The following is a 21349-nucleotide window of genomic DNA, read 5'->3' on the forward strand; positions in this document are numbered from 1 at the left end:
AAAACAATATAGAAAATGAGTGTATTTAACCATACTCAGCTCATAACAGAACAAATGGGTAAGGAGAATAATTCATGTTACGGCGTATTGCTCTATGAACTGGCAACAGAAAAAGTTGGCAAAGGCAGGCACAGGACCTCTATCTTTAGAGTGTTAGAACCGAGGGGCTCCATAGTCATCGGCATCCGCTCAGGTTGTACCTATGGTTAGAAATGTACATGATGGGAACTCCAGGGATCTTCCAGATCCTTCGTTTAAGGTCCCGGTCAAGTGTGGCCACAATGTAACAATTGTGCTGAGTTACTCTCTGTACTAAGCAGTCATCTGCATAGGTTCCTTTGTGTGTGCATGGTAATCGTTCAAATCTTAGATCCTTGGCAATCCTTAGAGCCACTCGATATTTTTGCCCCAGTTTCTCAATTTCAGCCATTACACAGTCAGTTATACAAGGGATACACTTGGCAAACAGACAGTCCATCATTGATTATACTAAATCCAGTTTGGCTTTAATGGAAAAGTTGATAAAGTTGGTATCAACCAGGATGTGTAAGGTGGGCCCAGCTATGTGTTATATTGGAAGAACAAGCAGGAATGATGTTGGGGGACTTCTCTTTCCTTGAGTGCACTGGGATCTTTCTTTTCTTTCTTTTTAGGTTTCAATATATCCTTTTCTTTAAGCCTCTGATCTCGGAGACTAAGCATTCGCTTCATGGTCGCATACTTTCTTGCTTTCTTTTGCTTCCCCATGTTCACGCCGCACTTTTGTTTCTTCCGCAATCACCAACTCGCTTTTTTTTTAATTTTTAAAATGTTTATTTATTTTGAGAGAGAGAGAGAGACAGTGAGAGATCGGGGTATGGACGGAGAGAGAGGGAGAGAGAAACCAAAGCAGGCTCTGCCTTGTCAGTACAGAGCCTGTTGCAGGGCTCAGGCCCACAAACCGTGGGATCATGACCTGAAATGAAATCAAGAGCCACCCAGGTGCTCCAGCAACACTTTGCGTTTTGACCAGTAAGACCCATATCAAATTTTGACCTCTAGAATTAGGATAATTAATGTATGTGGTTTTAAGCCTCAAAGTTGGTAATTTCTTACAGCAGCAACAGAAAGCTAATACAGAATTAAATAAAAACAGCAAAATGGCAGATGTAATTCAAGATCTAGCCATATGCTATTTATGAGACACATTTTAGATTAAAAGATACAAATATGTTGAAAGTAAAAAGATGGAAAAGATATTTCATGCAAAAAGTAATCATAAGAGATTGGAGTGGCTCTACCAGGATCAGGCAAAATAGAATATAAGACCAAAACAGGGGCACCTGGGTGGCTCAGTCAGTTAAGCATCTGCGTCTGGCTTCGGTTCAGGTCATGATCTCACAGTTCGTGGGTTCGAGCCCCGCATCAGGCTCTGTACTGACAGCTAGCTCAGAGCCTGGAGCCTGCTTCGGATTCTGTGTCTCCCTCTCTCTGACCCTCCCCTGCTCATGCTGTCTCTCTCTGTCTCTCAAAAATAAATTAAAAAAATTTTTAAAAAGACCAAAACAATGTTACTGAAGGCAAAGAGAGGGGAAGGGGGCACCTGGGTGGCTCAGTCAGCTAAGCGTGAGACTTCAGCTCAGGTCATGATCTCACAGTTTGTGGGCCCCGTGTAAGTTGGAGCCTGTTTTGGATTTGGTGTCTTCCTCTCTCTCTCTGTCCCTCACCCACTCACACTCTCTCTCTCTCAAAAATAAATATTTAAAAAACTTAAAAACAAAGAAAATCTGAACAAATGGATAATAGATATTGAATTAATAATTAAAAATCTTCCTGAAAAGAAAATCCCAGACCAAATGCATTCACAAGTGATTTCTACTAAACATTTAAACACAAAAAATAATGTCAACTATTCACAAAATCTTCCAGAAAATGGAGGAGGAAATCCTTTCCAACTCATTTTATGAAGCCAGTGGTACTATGAGACCAAGACAAGACAAAGACGTATGAAGACAAAACTATAGATTAATATCTCTCATGAATATAAATTCAGAAATTCTCAATAAGATATTAGCAAATTAAATCCAGATACTTATGAAAAGGATTAAATACCATGACCAAGGGGGCTTTATCCCAGAAATGCAAGATTGGTTTAACATCAGAAAAGTAAATAATGTAATACATTATATAAATATAATAAAGAATCGAAATCATATGATTATTCCCATAGAAACAGATAAAGTATTTCCTAGAATCCAATACCCATCCAAGAAAGTAGAAATAAGGGTAATTCCTTAGCCTGATAAAAGGCATCTATGGAAAATCTACAGCTAACATCATACTTAATGGTGAAAGAATTAGTATTTCTGGTAATCTAAAGGACAATATCTAGATGTTCATTCTTACCACTTCTATACAACATAACAGTGGAGTATCTTTTCAATGCAATAAGAGAGAGAAAAAAGATAATATAAAGACTTCCTGATTGGAAGAAAGGAAGTAAACTGATAGATTCAACACAATTCCTTTCAAAATACCAATAGGCTTGTTTGCAGAAATTGACAAACTAATCTTGAAAAAAAAAATGTAACTTTAAATGTACAGATTAGAAATCTCAGCAAGGTTTTTGTTTTTGTTTTTGTTTTTGTTTTTAGTACTATGCCAGCATTCCTATGGAAATGCAAAGAACTCAGAATAGCCAAGACAATTTTGAAAAATGAGAACTAAGTTGGAAGATTTAAACTTCCTGATTTCAAAAGTTAATAGAAGACTACAGTTAGTAAGATACTTTGGTCCTGGCATAAGGATAGTTACATATATCAATGGAACAGAAGCAGGAGTCTAGAAATAACTCCTGATGTTAATGGTTTATTGATTTCTATAAAGGTACCAAAGCAATTCAACGGAGAAAGGATAGTCTTTTCAACAAATGGTGCTGGAGCAATTAGGTGGCTATAAACAGATTTTTTAAAATAGTTTATTATCAAATTGGTTTCCATATAACACCCAGTGCTCCTCCCCACAAGTGCCCCAATCCCAAATGTAAGGGCTAAAATTATGAACTTCAATTAAAAAAAAAAAAACAGGAGAAATCTGAGTGCATTGAATTGGGCTGAGAACTTTTAGATGCAACATCAAAAGCAAGATCTCTAGGTGAAGAAAAAGGATAAATTGGACTTCATCGAAAGTGGAAAATCTTTGTGCTTAAAAGGATACCATCAAGAAAGTGAAAACACCTATAGAAAAAAATGGGAGAAAATATTCACAAATCATATATTTGATAAAGGACTTCTATCCAGAATATATAGAGCACTCTCACAACTCAATAATAAGACAAACAGGTAGTGTAAAAATGGGTGGAAGATGGAATAGACGTCTCTCTAAAGAGGATAAACAAATGGCTAGAAAGTACATGAAAAGAGGTTCATTACTCATTAGAGGAAATACAAACTAAAACCACAATGAGATGTGACTTCATATCCATTACAATAAGTGTAATAAAATTCACAGAAAATAACAAGTGGCAATGAGAATGTGGAGAAACAGGAACCCCCATACATTGCTAGTGGGAATTTAAATAGTACAGTCACTTTGGAAAACAGCTTGCCAGTTTTTTAAAAAAGTTCAAAATAAGATTACCACAGGATCCAGCAATTCCATTCCTGTGCAAGAGAAATGAAGCATTATGGTCACATAAAGACTTGTAGATGAGTGTTTATAGCAGGATTATTCCCAGTAGTTCTAAATTAGAAACGATTCAGGTATCCATCAACAAGTGAATGGATAAACAAATGCCATATTGTGCAATAAAAAGGAATGACTGATACATAATACCACATGAATAAATACCAAAAATATTATGCTGAGTCAAAAATCAGCAGGATTTTTTTAATGTTTATTTTTGAGAGAGCACAAGTGGGGGAGGGGCAAAGATAGTGAGATGGGGGGATCTGAAGCAGGCTCTGCGCCGACTCATCAGCGTTGAGGTAATTGACAGAGTTAGTCAGAATCTCAACAGACTGAGCTACCCGGGTGCCCTAGGGGTCAGTGTTTTTTTAAGGGTCAGATAGTAGATATTTTAGGCTTGTGAACCAAATGGACTCGGTTGCAACTTCCCAACTCTACCCTTATAGTTCTAAAGCAGCAACAGATGATGTAAATGAATGGATGTGAATGTGTTCCAATAAAGTTTTATTTACAAAACAGGCAGCAGGTAGTGTGCTAACTTGTGTGCTGATTGAAAGAAGCCAGAAGCAAAAGACTACTCATAGCATGGTTCCATTTATATGAAATTTACAGAAAAAGTCCATCTATAAATCTGTAAAAAGTAAGTCTAGAAAGCAGATTCCTGGTCCTGGCTGGAGGGTGGGAACAGGGATTGATTGACTGTGTAGGAGTGCTGACAATACCGACTCCGTCTTTTGGCCATCCATCTTGTTCTGTGTGCTCTATGACCTAGGTCCCTTGGAGATTAATATGTATACTGTAGGAATGCCTACCAAGGCTAGAATGTGGAGAGGCTTGCTTTGGACCTTCATAAATTTGTTAAATGTAACATAACACAGTTTCTCCCCTTCCTGATGCACAAATGGCACCACAAGATCTAATCAAAGGTTAGCAATTGATTAGGTGCACATGAACCCTTTGATCTCACTACAGTGCTTTCCTGTGCATCCTCTCTGAAAAATCTGGACTAAAGTCTGGACATCTGGACTTTGAGGAGAATAACTGTGCAGTTGTGAATCGTCTCATCTGCCCAGTCCTCTCTGTCAGGAAGTTACCCTGATAAAACTCTATGTTTTTTTATCTCAAAGTACCTTCTCAATTTACAGTCCTCATCCACCTTCTAACAGACGGCAAATTAGGACCAGGGGTATTTTGAGGGTGATGGAAATGTTCTATAGCTGGATTATGATTAGGGTTGCACAACCCTCTTAAATTTACTAGATATCAGCTAATTACACTTAAACTTGGTGAATTTCATGGCATGTAAATTGTAAATCAAAAACCTATTAAAATATCCTTTCACTTATCTGAGTTTGAGTGACCTAGCCATTATATCCTCATATTATTACTGTTATCTTCAGTGAAAAGCTTATTAGTGACTCTAGTCATCAAGCTCAGAGGAGTTCTTGGGGAGTTTTAAAGGGCCTTGGAACTCTGAACTCTTCCCTTTAGAGCAAAAGTTGATATGAGTTAAGTGGATTCTTTTGAACTATCTCCCCAGGATCTTATTATAAGGAAAACCCTAGTTAGAACTCTGAAAGAAGTTCAGTGCTGCAGTTCCCTGAACCAAAAGTCAGGGACAGTGATTTTGGAGATGGATAAGAAAGGAGCTTCTAATCGTATGTATTTTCTTAGTGCCGTCTTATAAAATTCTTACAATGTCTAACTTAGAACGGAGTAGGTTAATTCTTCTAATCCTTAAGGAATTTTCCATGCCTTTTGAGAATTATTGTATGCTAAAAAGAGAGCATTTACAAGTGCCAGTTGTCTGCTGTGGTCATTGCATTCCTGTCATGTGATATGTGTTTCAGATGGGTCAAGGACTCAATTCACCAGTAGTCATTGATCATTAGTAATTGCATACTTTCCCTCTGCATTGACATTTCTGATACTAGGCGAGTTCTCATAGAGCTGAAAATTATCTTGCTGGTGACAGAATTGGTCATATTGAGAAAAAGAGAGCCATGTGATGGCTTGTGCAATAGTCTACTGATTGGGTTTTATTTCCCTCATCAGAGAGTATTTCTGAGATGTGATCTTGAAAGAAAACAGCCTTTTTTCCTGGACTGATGATGTGGAATAAGCTCTAATAAGCTCACTGTATGATTGAGATTCCGTTAAGTCCTTGCGTTTAGACCCGAGTATATGAGACAGTTCTGCAAATCTTCAGGAGCCAGAGGTGAAAATGTATCTTTTCAAGAGGACACTCTAGGTATCATAGAGGGTTTTTTTTTTAAGTTTATTTATGTTGAGAGAGGGAGAGAGAGAAAGAAAAAAGGTGAGAAGTGCAGCAGCTGGGTCCCATGAGATCATGACTTGAGCTGAAATCAAGAGTCGGATGCTCAACCATCTGAGCTACCCAGGTGCCCCAGAGCTCTTCTAAGCTTAGTGAAATTCGGATCTTAAACCAAATATAAATAATGTTTTGTTCTTCTGTGGCTTCTCTCTATCTTGTATACTAGGAGTCCTGTTTATGAATTGTAATGTGCAAATGATCTGATGCCTTATTTAAATCCTTGCAATGAAAGTATTGCTGTGAACATTATTGGCACCAGTGAATTTCTTGACCGTATGTTAGTCTGACATGCACTATCATTTTCAACTTGAATTCTTTCATTTTGTCAGTCAACCTTTTTGTCTGAATCTATGGAATAATCCTGTATAGTGGTTTGGTTCTCATTTGAATGAGAGGTCAGGTTCTGCTGGGCAGACATAGACTGAGACAGGCTCTTTAGAACTCTCACAGGCTAACTGTCTTCTAAAGATAGATCAAGAGTGCCTAATGGACCTAGGACTGTCTTCAGGGTCAAGAAAGAAGCTCTTCTGTGAAGTCTCCCTACCTCTGCTAGAAGTTTTGTTCTTTTTCCTTGTCTTTCCTGTTTCTTCTGCTTTAAAAAAATTTTTTTTTCGTCGAGACAGTGGTGCGAAATCAACTGTGAGAAACATGGGTATTTAAGTAGAAATTATGCAGATCTGTTAGAAGATGTTCAGCAAACCTGAAGAGCCTCTAGGGATAGTACCTTTGAGTGTGGAATGTACTGTTTTAATTGAGTGTCAAGACTTGCTCAGGCACTGTCCCCCTCATCTGTCTCTAACATCTAACAGAAAAGGTATCTCCTGGTTTCTGGTTGCAAATACTGAGCATCATGGGCAGATTCCTGGACATTTGTCACTAGGCAGTTGCTGTCTGTTATCTCTTAAAACTTGGTTTTGGAGACCAAGTTAGCTGTTTCCTTTCTTCTTTTTTTTAATGTTTATTTATTTATTCTGAGAGAGAGGGAGGGAGAGCATGTGAGTTGGGGTGGGGGTAGAGAGAGAGAGAGGAAAAGAGGGAATCCCAAGCAGGCTCTGTGCTGACAGTGCAGAGCCCCACATAGGGCTCGATTCCACAAACCATGAGATCATGACCTGAGTAGAAATCAAAAGTCGGACACTTGGGGAGACACCCACATGCTCCAAGTTAGCTGTGTTCTTTGGGAAGAGATTTATTACAGGGAACTTGGTACATAGGCAGGGCTGGAGGAATAGGCTCCAGGCTGACCTTCCAGGAATTACTTCTGGAACGCCATGTAGAACTGACTCCTGAGGGGGTTGCCACCTCTGCTGTCCTGGGACAGTGGACAAACAAGATTGCTGCAGAAACCACCGACCTGAGAAGACACGGACTTGGCTGCATTTCTGACCAGGAAACTGCTGCTGCATCTGTGGGCTGGGGGCAGTGCAGTGCTGCTGCAGGAGAGTCCTGGCCTGGCCATGCTGCCAGCAGAAGTAGCTGCAGCAGCAGAAAGCACCCCCCATCTCACTGCCACCTTCCTTCCAGGCCCTGAGCAGACGCTCTAACTTGCATCAAGAACCTGAGTTGCACGAGATCCTGGAAAATGCAGTTTTTAGTTTTGAGCCTTCAAGTCTCCGAGTACAGGAAGGAATACCCCTCCATCTTACCCCTTTACATGTAATCAGTTATGCTTAATAGAACATGTGTATTTTTAACTATCTTATAACTATATAAATAATATAAAACCATCAAATGAATATATGAATATATTGGAAGAATATGCAAAATGAGATAGTCAAACAGGCACATAAAGTGCTCTCAGAAATTTAAATGCACCTCTGTTGACTCCCAAACTCACTAATCTAAAATATCTTCAAGCAAAGCAATTTCTGTGCAGTATGTCTAGTTACAAAACAACAACAACAACAACAACATGCAATTAGAGGGCTCTTGTGGGTTCCCTGTTTATGTGCACATGAATGCACATCAAGTCCTGTATTTAGGATAAGTGACTCTTTTTTATGACCTGGGGAGAGTACAGATGTGTTGTGTGGCCCAGCATGAAATGCTGTGTAATCAGAGAGCTGGGCTGGCTGGCAGCACCAGGAGGTGTTTCTCATTCAAGAACTTGTGAAAGATGGGGAAATTAGAATCTACAACTGCTGTAGTCGCTTTTTGGTTGATGTGAATGGTACCTAATGACATTGTGGAATGCAAAACCTGTTACCTCAGGGGGTTATTGTGGGGGTTAAAGAAGTAAATATGTGTAAAGTGTTTAGGGTGCATGGCATATAAAAATACTATGTAAGTGATTGCTATTACCATATCATTATTATTTCCTAAAAAATAGAGATAACTTGGAGTACCTGGGTGGCTCAGTCAGTTAAGCATCTGACTTTGGCTCAGGTCATGAGCTTGAGGTCCATGAGTCTGAGCCCCACGTAAGGCTCTGTGCGGAGGGCTCAGAGCCTGGAGCCTGCTTCAGATCCTTTGTCTCCTTCTCTATCTTCCCCTCCCTTGCTCACACCCTCTCTATCTCTCTCAAAAATAAAAATACATTTAAAAAACTTTTTAAATGGAGATAACTCTGAATTATAGGGTTGACATAAGGCTTAAACAAATTTAGTCCCTGGCATAAGTAAGCACTGAATGAACTTAGCTATAAAACGATAATGATTATAATGCTTATTTATTTATTTTAAATGTTTGTTTATTTTGAGAGAGCCTGAGCAGGGGAGGATCAGAGAAAGAGACAGAGAGAGAGAGAGAGAGAGAGAGAGAGAGAGAGAGAGAATCCCACCCAGGCTCCACACTGTCAGCGCAGAGCCTGCTGTTGGGCTCGAACTCACAGACCATGAGAACATGACCTGAACTGAAACCAAGAGTCAGATGCTTAACGAGCTGAGCCACCCAGGCACCCCCATAATGTTTTAATTCTTAGAATGATGCTTTCACTGTAGTATATTACCCTAGGCTTTTTAACCCAAAGGCTTCCTGCCTCTCAAGAGTAAGACAGAGTCGCTGGCTTCAAGCTTAGAGAAGGGCACAAAGGCCATCTTCATTTCTTCAGGACACGGCATTTCCTCAGCAATGTGCACATTTACTCCACTGGTTTAATACGCCGTACAGTCTTCCAGTGGAACCTCAAGTCCAAGACGTTAGTTTACTCTTGGAAAGTTATTTTTCTAACCAAAATGACTTTGCACCACACTTACTCACAGTGTGAATTAAGGTCTCTGACCTTAAAATTGGGCCAAGTTTGAAGAAAAAATAGGTCAACTTTGATGAAGCTTAGGAATCAGTATAGTTCATTAGTTTACATTTATATCAACAAAATACGTTGATCTGATCTGGTAGAAAACATTTTTGTACATGTATTTGGTAGACTGTTGAATCATTTCTAGACTGTTAAATAATTTCTTGGGAGTTAAATAGAAAATATTTTCAGATTTTGCGGTTTTAAGAAAGGACTTTCTCTAGCCTGATGAATAGTGACAGTAACACAGACTCAGGGAATGGAATTCTTGGGGAAGCTTCTGATCCCTTTTTGCAGTTGCATACCCATTAGTAATTGTTATCCTGAGCAGCAAAGTATGGATTCTGGAGAGCAGAATGATGAAATTCCCATATGAGTGTTAAAGTTCTATAAGGTTGAGATGAAGGTGTCTGGGTGGGGCAAAGAGGAACTCTGAAGCTCTCAAACACGTTTGAAGAATTGTTAGTAAACTATTCGCAAGTTTTCAACATTGAGCAGTGAGCAGCCATATTCCATTGAAGTGATATAAATAGACCTTGTCTGATACACCTTGCAGAGACATGGAAGTCAGGCAGGGCCAGTCCCCAGCTGGAGTGGAGGGTGGGCTGAGGATGGGGCCCAGGATAACCCTGCCCTTGAATGCAGGGTGTTTTCTTGGGACTGAAGTTTCCACAGCTGTGTACAAGCCTCTCTTCTGAGTCTTCAGCTGCTAAACTGAAAGTACTTTAACGATACCTCAAGTCTTGTGGTTACAGACCCTGGGGAGGGTGAGATGGGAGGAGAAGTGTGGTAAATTCCAAGGCAGGGAGGTTCAAGAACCTCCTGACTCAGGAAATACCACGGTCTTCCAATAAATGGAACCAGTCTGTGTTGGTATATTTATTCACAAACAATAAAGTGAATAAAAAATCTTGGGTTTAAAAAAATAAGAGTAATTGAACAGATTGACTGAATACCCACTGTGCATAAGGCCCATTGCATGACGAGAGATGTGAACCCAGTCCAGTGTCCCAAGCTTCCAGTGTGGAGCCCCAGAGTAAGGCCCAATTTCTTCTGATCCTTGAATTACAATAGTGTAAGAATTGTCTCCCCCACTTTGCATCTAATATGGATCATCACCAGAAAGTCCATCTTTCAGAGAGTTCCTAGGAAATATGTCCAAGACTTCCTAGTGTGGTTTTTCCCTGTCCCTGCTTGCTTGCTGTGCTCCTCCAGGCCAGGTGTCCTGTCCTAACCACGTTAGAGCCTCACCTGTTGGTCCTCGGTGCCTCTGCTGTTGATGTGGAAGCTTTGGCCAGTCTACAGAGATGCTCCTATGAAGCCCACTCTCTTCACCACCACCCCTGGGGCTTGTGCAGATGTCTGTTAACTAACCTGGGTCATATGGTTTTCATCTTCTCTAAGCCTTGGCACTTATTCTGGGGCACCAGCTCCAGCTCAGACTCCTCTTTGCTTCTAGGGACTTGAGTCTTAGGAGCCCCCTTCATCCTTTTCTACTGTCTGGTTTGGTTCTGTCTGTGCCACATGAGTCTACCTGATGCATCCCAGTCATTGAGCCTCCAAAAAAAGAGATGGGATTGTGGCCTCTTTCCACAAAGGAGGCTTTATGCAAATGCAATGGGTGCAATCAGATGTATAAAACTGGTGTTGCCCAGCTTTCCCAAGAAGCCCTCAGGACTAAAACACCAGAGGATTACTGGGGCAAGGGCTACACTTGATTTCTTCTGCGAAAAGCCCTTGGTTGCTTAAAAATACTCTAGAGGTACCTAGGATAAGCAAGAAAGCATCCATGGTCTCTTGTGAAGGAGTGGCAGCATTGAGTAAAGGCCTCCGTCAGCAGAGGAGAGGGATTGGAGATTGAGGTGCTAGGAGGAAAGATGGGGGAAGGGTGGGGGACATGTAATTCATGATGCCAGGGAAGCAAGGATGTCTAGTACATGGTGGGACCCCTGAGCTTTGTCAAGGAGACATGGAGGAAGGGACTCTGGAGGCATCTAGATAAGCAAGCACCTTGTGTTACCAAAGAGGAAACTGAGAAGCTGAGAGATAAAGGAAGCCTTCCAAGGCCCCTCAGTGAGCTAAGTCCATTCAACAGTTGTTCCTTCTGTCACATCTTGCTGCTCTCTCCATTGGTAAAGGAAAAGAGTAAGGATGGAATTGCAGAGAGATTTTAAAGGAGAGGGGAGTTGTCTCCTGCTCTCCCTCATGAGGTGACTGTAGTCTTTGAATCGTAGTTGATGAGGCGATGTCTGCAGAGAGTGAAGGACTGGGGTGAACCTGATAGTGTGCACTCAGAGTTCTGCCCTTTTTTTTTTGCTGCTGGAGCATTGAGGCTTTTGCCCTCATGGGGAAGGTGATGGATCCAAAGCTGTTGCTTACGGGACCTGGGGCAATCATTCATCAGTCAGCACTGTTAAAATAATCCCTGGAGTAGAACTATATTGCAGGCTGCTCAGAATCTGTCTGAAATCCTAGGAGAGTCTTTAAACTGCACACTTCAGTACACAATCGAATGGCAGTCATATTCTCCTCACTGTACTTTCTGTAAGATTCAAAACATGCACAGAATTTAAAACAAAAGGCCACAAGAGCAGCTGCAGACCTGAATGTCTGGATTCTGACCTCCACCTTTCTGTGGCTGCCTCCAGGGCACATGAGGAAAAACAGAAGCCTTGCCTGGCAAGTTCTGATGGAATGATCACAGACAGGGAGTATGAAGCGGCTAAGACCATAATTGAACATGATGGAATCAGGCGGATTTGGTATTAGAATAGAGCCATTCTCTGGAGACTCCCAGAGTTGTGCTGCCTCCACTCACTTACTTTCCAACTTCAGATCTCAAATGAGCTTTCCACACTGCCAGCAAATCCTCATGGCACCATTTTCCTACCTTCTGGAATGATCATTTCAGACCTCTCTCTTCAGATCTCCACATTCCTCTCCATTCTTGGTTGATGATCTTACCTCTTATTTCACAGGGAAAAAAAGATACCTCAAGGATAGCCTCTTCCCTCCACTAGTTTCATAAGCCCACTGCACATGGACTTTTGCTCTACTATTTCCCTGTGCCTAGGGAGGACTCATCCCTACACTGCCCTTGGGCCATCCCCTCCACTTGACCCCCATCTCACCCCCTCTCTCCTCCTCAAGAACCCATCATCCAGTCACCCTATTCTCCCTCAGCACCAGTTTCTCCCTCTACTCCGTCATCGCCATCAACATGCCAACCAGTCTTCAGCCCACCCATTTTATCAGCTACTGCTCCATTTTGCTGCCTATTTGCAAAGCAAAATGTCTTCAAAGAGTTACCCATACTTAACGTCTCCAGTTCATCACCTCCTTTTTTTCCTCCTTTTGGACTTTTACTCTGTCATTCCTGAAATGACCTGTATCTAGGTCACCAATGACCTACATCTTGCCAAAGTCAAAACCCTCATCATAGTCAACCTCTTGCCAGCATTTGACAGAAATGATCACTTCCTTCATGTTGAAACTCTTCTCTTCTTTGCCTCCCAGAGTCTACATGTACCTGATTTTCCTTTCACTTTGTTCTCCTCCTTCTTTTGGTCTTCTTCTCTGGCTCTCTGCCAAATCTCTACTGGTTGTGGGGCCACAGGGTTCTTTCTGGACTTTTCCCCTGACTAAAAACTCTCCACCTAAGTTAACTCATCCAGTGGTAGGATTTTAAGTCCTATTTGAATGTTTAATAATCAATGATTTATGTTTCCAACCTGAACATTTCTACTTGAGTTTTAGGCTGTTACATATAATAGCCCCATTGATATTGCCAACTTAGATATCTGTAAGAGGCATCTTTCCATTTAAAACCAAACTCTTGATTTTCTTCTCCAAACCTATTCCTTTCCCATTTCAGGAAATGGCATCATTATCTACCCAGCTGCTCATGTGCCAAACAACAGAACTATCATTGATTCCTCATTTTCCCTGAGACCTTGTACTAATCTCATAATCCACACTCCACAAGGCAGCCAGAGTAACCTGTCCAACGTGCACACCAGATTGTTATTCCTGTCAGACACCCCCTGGTGGCTTCCCAGTACCAGAGAACGAAGTCTAGCTCTTCACCTTGGTTTAAGAGGTGGCTGGCAATCTTGGCTGCTCTCTACCTTCATCACCCTCCCCTGGCCCTCATGTTCACCGGAATGCAACCACACTGGGCTGCCTTCTGTCCCTCTAGGCATGCTGAACTTTTTCTTTTCATTTGCTGTTTTACTTGAAACCCTTTTCTCCCAGGACTTCATATGACCTTCCGTTTCATTGTTCAAATCCACACTCGTGAGTCCCCTCCTCAGAAAGGACTTCCCAACCATCCTAGCAGATATGCTGTCTCTCTCATCAGCCTTATTATGCTCCACATAGCTCTTCTTTTTAATATATGGTTTATCTTATTTATCTGCTCATAGTTGTACTATTTACTATTTCTGTGGCCCTCCGGTAAATCATAGGTTCTGTGAGCGGCAGTTTGGTTCTCTGTGTCCACTGCTATACCCCAGCTCCTAAAATGTGACTTTCACAAGATGCTCAATAAATATTTTGGGTCTGACTAAAATGGGCTACCTTTTGTATTTTGTGGCTTCCCCCCTCCCTCCTAAGGTATGTTTCATTTTCAAATAGTATAATCCACCATTTTTATGCATTGACATTTTTCTATAAATTCCTATATGTTAACAATCAACAACAATCAAGAGAGAGAAGATGGCCTGTTTACATAGCCCTTCCCCAACTCTCTCTAACAATTTCTGCTTCAGATTCTTCAGAATATCTCAACTAATTTTGTGGATACTCCTCCCTGACCCTCTCCACATACACAGGTGCATGCTCATTCACAACTTTGTACACACTTTATACACACCCTCCCCAGTTAAGAAGCAGCATTCATTCCTCACCCCTGTAGAAAAGCATTTCTTGATGTGTGTGTGGTATTCTTTAGAAGGAAATATAGAAAGATTTTTTACAATTATTTAGTTTGTGGGGAATATTGACTTGATGTAAAGGGTATGAATATTGCTCCACATTAGTCTTCTGAGTCACATCTTAATCCAACATAGGTAGCAAATAACTATTGGGGAATTTAAACTAATGTACCAAAATATCTTCCTCCGTTCCTTTTTCAGATAGTTAGTTACAAAGTTAGGCAGAAAAGAATCAGCAAATTTAAAGTTTGTTTATTTCTTTTTTTTTTCCATTTTTCATGTTAACCATTTCTAGTGTATTTACTGTATTTTCCTTTTAAATTTTAATTCCAGAATAGTTAACACAGTGTTATATTAGTCTGAGATACACAATATAGTGATTCAACAATTCTATACCTTCCTCAGTGCTCATCATTATAATTGTACTCCTTTTAATTTTTTAAAAAATGTTTGTTTATTTTTGAGAGACAGACATAGAGAATGAGCTGGGGAGGGGCAGAGAGGGAGAGGGAGACACAGAATCCGAAGCAGGCTCCAGGCTCTGAGCTGTCAGCACAGAGCCCTATGCAGGCCTTGAACTCATGAGCTGTGAGATCATGACCTGAGCTGAAGTCGGATGCTTAACCAACAGTGTCCCATGATAAAGTATACTCTTAATCCCCTTTGCTTATTTCACCCATTACCTCCCCACCTCCTCTCTGGTAACCATTTGTTTGTTCTCTGAGTTAAGAGTTTATTTTTTGATTCATCTCTTTTTTTTCTTTTTTCATTTGTTTCTTAAATTCCTCATATCAGTGAGATCGTATGGTATCTGTCTTTCTCTGACTAACTTCTTTCACTGAGCATTGTACTCTTTAGATCCCTTCGGGTTGCTGCAAATGGCAAGATTTCATTCTTTTGATGGCTGAATAATATTCTAGGGTGTGTGTGTGTGTGTGTGTGTGTGTGTGTGTGTGTGTACACCACATCTTCTTTATCTGTTCATCAGTTGATGGACACTTGGACTGCTTTAATACCTTGGCTATTGTAAATAATGCAGCTATAAACATAAGGGTGCATGTATCCCTTTGAATAAATGTTTTTGTTTTCTTTGGATAAATACAGTGGTGCAGTTACTGAATCATAGGGTAGTTCTATTTTTAATTTTTTGAGGAGACTCCATACTATTTTCCACAGTGGCTGCACCCAGTTTGCATTTTCACCAACAATGTACAATGTTCCCCTTTCTCTGTATCCTCACCAATTTCGTGTTTTTCTGACTTTAGCCATTCTCACAGGTGTGAGGTGTTTTCTCACTGTGGTTTTGATTTGCATTTTTCTGATGATGAGTGATGTTGAGCATCTTGTCATATGTCTGTTGTCCATCTGTATGTCTTTGGAGAAATGTTTGTTCATATCTTCTGCCCATTTTTTAATTGGATTATTTGGGGGGGTTGGTATTGAGTTGTGTAAGTTCTTTATATGTTTTGGATACTAAACTTTTATTGTATACGTTATTAGCAGAAATCCATTCCCATTTTATAGGCTGTCATTTAGTTTTGTTGATTGTTTCCTTTGCTCTGCAGAAGATTTTTATTTTGATGTAGTCTCAATCATGTATTTGTACGTTTGTTTGCCTTGCCTCAGGAGACATATCTAGAAATGTGTTGCTATAGCAACATAATTATAGAAAATTTACTGCCTGTGTTCTCTTCTAGGATTTTTATGGTTTCAGGTCTCACATTTAGATCTTTCATCCATTTTATTTTTGTGTATGATGTAAGAATACTTACAGCATGTAACTGTCCAGTTTTCCCAATATCATTTGTTGAAGAGACTGTTTTTTCTCCTTCCATATTCTTGCCTCTGTTGTGGAAGATTAATTGACCATGTAATCGTGGGTTTATTTCTGGTCTTTTTGTTCTGTTCCATTGATCTATGTTTTTGTCCCAGTGCCATACTCTTTTCATTATTACAGCTTTATGTGATACCTCCAGTTTTATTCTTCTTTTTCACAATTCTTTGGGTATTTGAGGTCTTTTATGGTGTCATACAAATTTTAGGATTTTGGTCCAGTTTTGTGAAAAATGCTGTTGGTATTTTGATGGGGACTATATTAAATCTGTAGAATGCTTTGGGGGGTATGGACTTTTTTTTTTTTAGTTTATTTAAGTTTATTTGAGAGACAGAGACAAAGAGAGGATCAGAGAGAGGGAGACAGAGAATCCCTAGCAGGCTCTATGCCATCCACACAGAGCCTGACGGGGATCTTGATCTCACAGACTGTGAGATCATGACCTGAGCTGAATCAACAGTTGGACTCTTAATTGACTGAGCCACTCAGGTGCCCATTTTTACAGCATTTGTCCTTTCAACCCATGGGCATGGAGTAGCTCTCCACTTGTTCATCTTCACTTTCTTTTATCATTGTCGTTTTAGTTTACAAAGTACATATCTTTCACCTCCTTGGTTGAGTTTATTCCTAGGTATTTTATTATTTTTGGTGCATTTATAAATGGGATTGTTTTCTTAATTTCTCTTCCTGCTACTTCATTATTAGGTATAGAAATGCAATAAATTTCTGTATACTGATTTTGTATACTGTGACCTTAGTGAATTCATTTGGTAGTTGTAGTAGTTTTGTGGTGGAGTCTTTAGGGTTTTCTATATACAGTATTCTGTAATCTGCAAATAGTGAAAGTTTTACTTTTTCCTTACCAATTTGGATGCCTTTTATTTCTTTTTATTGTCTAAGTTCTGTGGCTAGGACTTCCAGTACTTCCTGATCTTAGAGGAAAAACTCACTGATATGATGTTAGCTATGAGTTTTTCACATACGACCTTTACTATGTTGAGATATGTTCTTTCTAAATGTACTTTGTCAGGGGTTTTTTTTTTTTATCATGAAGAGATGTCATACTTTATCAAATGTGTTTTCTGCATCTGTTGAAATAATCGTTTGATTTTTATCCTTCTCATGTATCACATTGTTTGATTTGCAAATATTGAACCACCCTTGCATCCCAGGAATAAATCCTACTTGATTGTGATGAATAGTTTTTTTTAATGTATTGTTGGATTCAGTTAGCTAATATTTTTTGAGGATTTTTGCATCTATGTTCATCAGAGATACTGTCCTGTGGTTCTCAGTGTCTTTATCTGGTTTTGGTATCAGGGTAATGCTGGCTTCCTAGAATGAGGTTGGAAGCTTTTCTTTCTCTTGTATTTTTTTGGAATAATTTGAGAATAGGTTTTAACTCTTCTTTAAATGTTTGGTAGAATTCCTATGAAGCCATCTGGTCTTGGACTTTTGTTTGTTGGGAGTTTTTTGATTACAGCAATTTCATTGCTGATAATCAGTTCATTCAAATTTTCTAATTCTTCCTCGTTCAGTTTTGGGAGGTTATATGCTTCTAGGAGTTTATTCATTTCTTCTAGGTTGTCCAATTTATTGCCAGGTAATTTTTCATAATATTCTCTTATAACCATTTGTATTTCTGTGGTGGTTGTTATTTCTCCTCTTTAATTTCTGATTTTGTTTGAGTTGTCTCTCTTTTTTTCTTCTTTGATGAGCCTATCTATCAATTTTATTGATTTTGTTGATCTTTTCAAAGAACCAGCTCCTGGTTTTATTGTTGTATTGGGTTTTTTTTAGATTCTATTTTATTTATTTATGCTCCAATTTTTATTATTTCCTTCCTCCTGCTAGTTTTGGGCTTTGTTTTTCTTTTTTTAATCTTCTTTAAGTGTAAGGTTCGATTGTTTATTTGAGATTTTTCTTGCTTCTTGACATAGACCTGTATTGCTATACACTTCCCTCTTAGAACAGCTTTTGTTGGGGGTGCCTGGGAGGCTCAGTCAGTTGAGCGTCTGACTCTTGATATAGGCTCAGGTCATGATCTCACAATTGTGGGATCAAGCCCCTTGTCTGGCTCTGTGCTGAATGTGGAGCCTGCTTGGGATTCTCTCCCTGCCCCTCTTCTGCTCAGGTGTGCTCTTTCACTCCCTTTCTCTCAAAATAAATAAATAAACTTAAAAAATAGAAAGGAACAACTTTTGCAGACCTCCTGGATGGCTCAGTTGGTTAAGCATCTGACTCTTATTTCAACTCAGGTCATGATCTCACAGTTCTTGAGATCAAGCCCCACATCAGTCTCTGCACTGACAGTGTGGAGCCTGCTTGGGATTCTTTCTCTACCTCTCTCTCCCCGCATCCCCCCCCACCTCAGTGTAAATAAATAAACTTTAAAAAATATGTTTAGGGGCACCTGAGTGACTCAATTAGTTAAGCATCTGACTTGGGCTTAGGTCATGATGTCACGGCTCATAGGTTCCAGCCCCACATTGGGCTCTGTGCTGACAGCTTAGACCCTTGATTCTGATTCAAATTCTGTGTCTCCCTCTCTCTATGCCCTCCCCTACTCACATACTCTCTCTCCCCCCGCTCTCTCTTCTCCCCCCAAAATAAACATTATAAAATATGTTAATATAAAAAGAACAGCTTTTGCTGCATCCTAAAGATTTTGGATCATTCTGTTTTTGTTTTTATTTGTCTCTATGTATTTTTTAATTTCCTCTTTGATTTCTTGGTTGACCCATTCCTGTTTAGTGTCATGTTATTTAACCAATATGTATTTGGTTCTTTCTAGATTTTTTTCTTGTGGTTCATTTCTAATTTCATAGCTTTGTGGTCAGAAAAGTTACATGGTATGACTTCAGTCTTTTTGAATTTATTGAGACTTATTTTGTGGCCTACTATGTGATCTATGCTGGAGAATATTCTATGTGCACTTGAAAAGAATGTGTATTCTGCTTTTTTAGGATAGAATGTTCTGACTGTACCTGTTAGATCCATCTGGTCCTATGTGTCATTCAAAGCCACTGTTTGTTGAATTTCTGTTTGGATGATCTGTCCATTGATGTAGTGGGGTGTCCCCTGCTCTTATTGTTATTACTATAAGTCAGTTCCTTTATGTTTGTTATTAGCTGCTTTATGTTATTTGGACATTTTGTTGGGTGTAAAACTATTTACAATTGATATGTCTTCTTGTTGGATTTTTTCCTTATGATTTTATAGTGTCATTCTTTGTCTCTTGTTACAGTCTTTGTTTAAAGCCTATTTTGTCTGATATAAAAATTGCTACCCTGGCTTTATTTTCACGATAAATCCCTTTCCATCCTTTCCCTTTGCATCTGCATGTGTCTTTAGGTTTAGTCTCTTGTAGGCAGCATATACATGGATCTTACCTTTTTATACATTTTGTCACCCTGTGTCTTTTGATTGGGGCAGGTAGTCCATTTACACTCCAAGTAATTATTGACAAGTATGCTCTTATTGCCATTTTATTACTTGTTTTATAGTTGTTTTGTAATTCTTCCTTCTTTCTTTCTTCTCTCACGGTTTGCTGGCTATTTTTTACATGTCTGTTACTGGTTTTTGATTTGTGGTTACCATTAGGTTTGTATATAGCATCTTATGCATCTAGCAGTCTATATTAAGTTGATGGCCACTTAAGTTTGAACTCATATCTTTACTCTTCTCCCTCCTGCCCCCCACCCCATGTTTTAGATTTATGGTGTTGTATTTTACATCCTTTCGTAATTCCCTTGACTGATATTTTAATAGATATACTAAACTTTACTCTGTGTGCTTCCTACTTTTCTTACTTCTGCTTATGGTTTTTCTTTCCACTCAAAGAGTTTCCTTTAACATTTCTTGAATGACTGGTTTAGTGATCATGAACTCCCTTAACGTTTGCTTGTCTGGGAAACTCATTATCTCTCCTTTTATTCTGAATGGTAGCCTTGCTGGATAGAATATTCTTAGCTGTAGTTTTTTCCATTCAGCCATTTGAGTATAACATACCACTCCCCCTTATTTTATGCTGAAAAATTAGCTGATATCCTTATGGGATTTCCCTTATATGTAACTATTTCTTTTTCTCTTGCTGCCTTAAAATTTCCTCTTTATCACTACTGTTTGCCATTTTAATTACTATGTTTCTTGTTGTGGACATCCTTGGGTTGATTTTGCTGGGGGCCTTATGTGCCTCCTGGATCTGGATTTCTATTTCTCAGATTTGGGACATTTTCAGCTAATACTTCTTCAAGTAAATTTTCTGCCCCCTTTTTTCTCTCTCTTCTCTTAGCATTCCTATAATGCTAATGTTATTATGTTTGGTATTGTCTCTGAGTTCCCTATGTATATTTTCATTTTTTATTATTTTTTTTCCTCTCTAGTTCAGCTTGATTGATTTCCATTACTTTGTCTTTCATGTTGCTGATCTGTTCTTCTATTTCCTCTATTCTATTATTAATTCACTCTACTGTATTTTTAATTTCAGTTATTGAGTTATTCATTTCTGATTCGTTCTGTTCTATGTTCTGTCTCTTTGATGACGGTCTCACTGAGATCCTTCACTCTTTCTCAAATCCACTGAGTTTCTTTATGACCACTACTTTGAATTCTCTATCAGGTATATAATTTATCTCCATTTCATTTACCTCTTTTGCTGTGATTTTTCCTGTTCTTTCATTTGGGACATATTCCTTTGTCTCCTCATTTTGCTTAACTCTCTGTGTCTGTTTCTGTGTTAGGAACGTCAGCTACATCTCCTGCTCTTGAAAGCAGTGGTCTTATGAAGAAAAGGTAGTGCCCTGCAATGCAATGTCCTCTGTTCACCAGAACCTACACTTGAGGAGTGTCTCCTATGTGTGTTTCATTGTTTCATGTGCCCTACTTTTGTGGCTGAGCCACATTTGCCTTCAGTCCAACTGACTGCAATGGCTTTCTGCCTGTTTTGGGTGGAGTTATCTCTGTGTTGTTGCTGGGCCAGTCTGGGGCCATTTTGGGCTTAAGTTGAGTTAAACTAGGCATTTGCCAGAGCTACAATAGCACTGAACTGCAGTGTGTTTTCTCTGTGTCATCCCCTGGGAAACTTTTGATGGTGAGCAGGGTGTATGGTCAGTCCAGATGTCTGCCCCTAGCCCCCCTGCTGGGGCCATATTTGGACTGGTAGGTGTGGTTATCTTCCTCTCTTCCTAGGGCAGGAGTCACTTGGGAGCAATGCTGGTTCCTGTTGGGGCTGCTTACACATTGCCAGGTTTGTGGCACCACTTTGGATGGGCTCTGGCCAAGAGTGTACTGGGCAGGGTGTTGCAGGGGACAGGTCTGTAGAACACAGGGGCAGGGCATGTGTT

The 21349-nt window shown here is 39.7% G+C and overlaps 1 protein-coding gene and 1 pseudogene across 2 annotated transcripts in view; one reads left to right on the forward strand and one right to left on the reverse strand.

The window, feature by feature from the left end:
- The window catches only part of RASGRF2 (Ras protein specific guanine nucleotide releasing factor 2), a 233290-nt gene that overhangs the window by 155850 nt on the left and 56091 nt on the right, over window positions 1-21349 (forward strand). The window lies entirely within an intron of this gene.
- Window positions 154-769, reverse strand: LOC115294567 (annotated as a pseudogene).

Source organism: Suricata suricatta, chromosome 6 (genome assembly GCF_006229205.1).
Source record: "Suricata suricatta isolate VVHF042 chromosome 6, meerkat_22Aug2017_6uvM2_HiC, whole genome shotgun sequence".
In the NCBI taxonomy this organism is placed as follows: Eukaryota; Metazoa; Chordata; class Mammalia; order Carnivora; family Herpestidae; genus Suricata; species Suricata suricatta.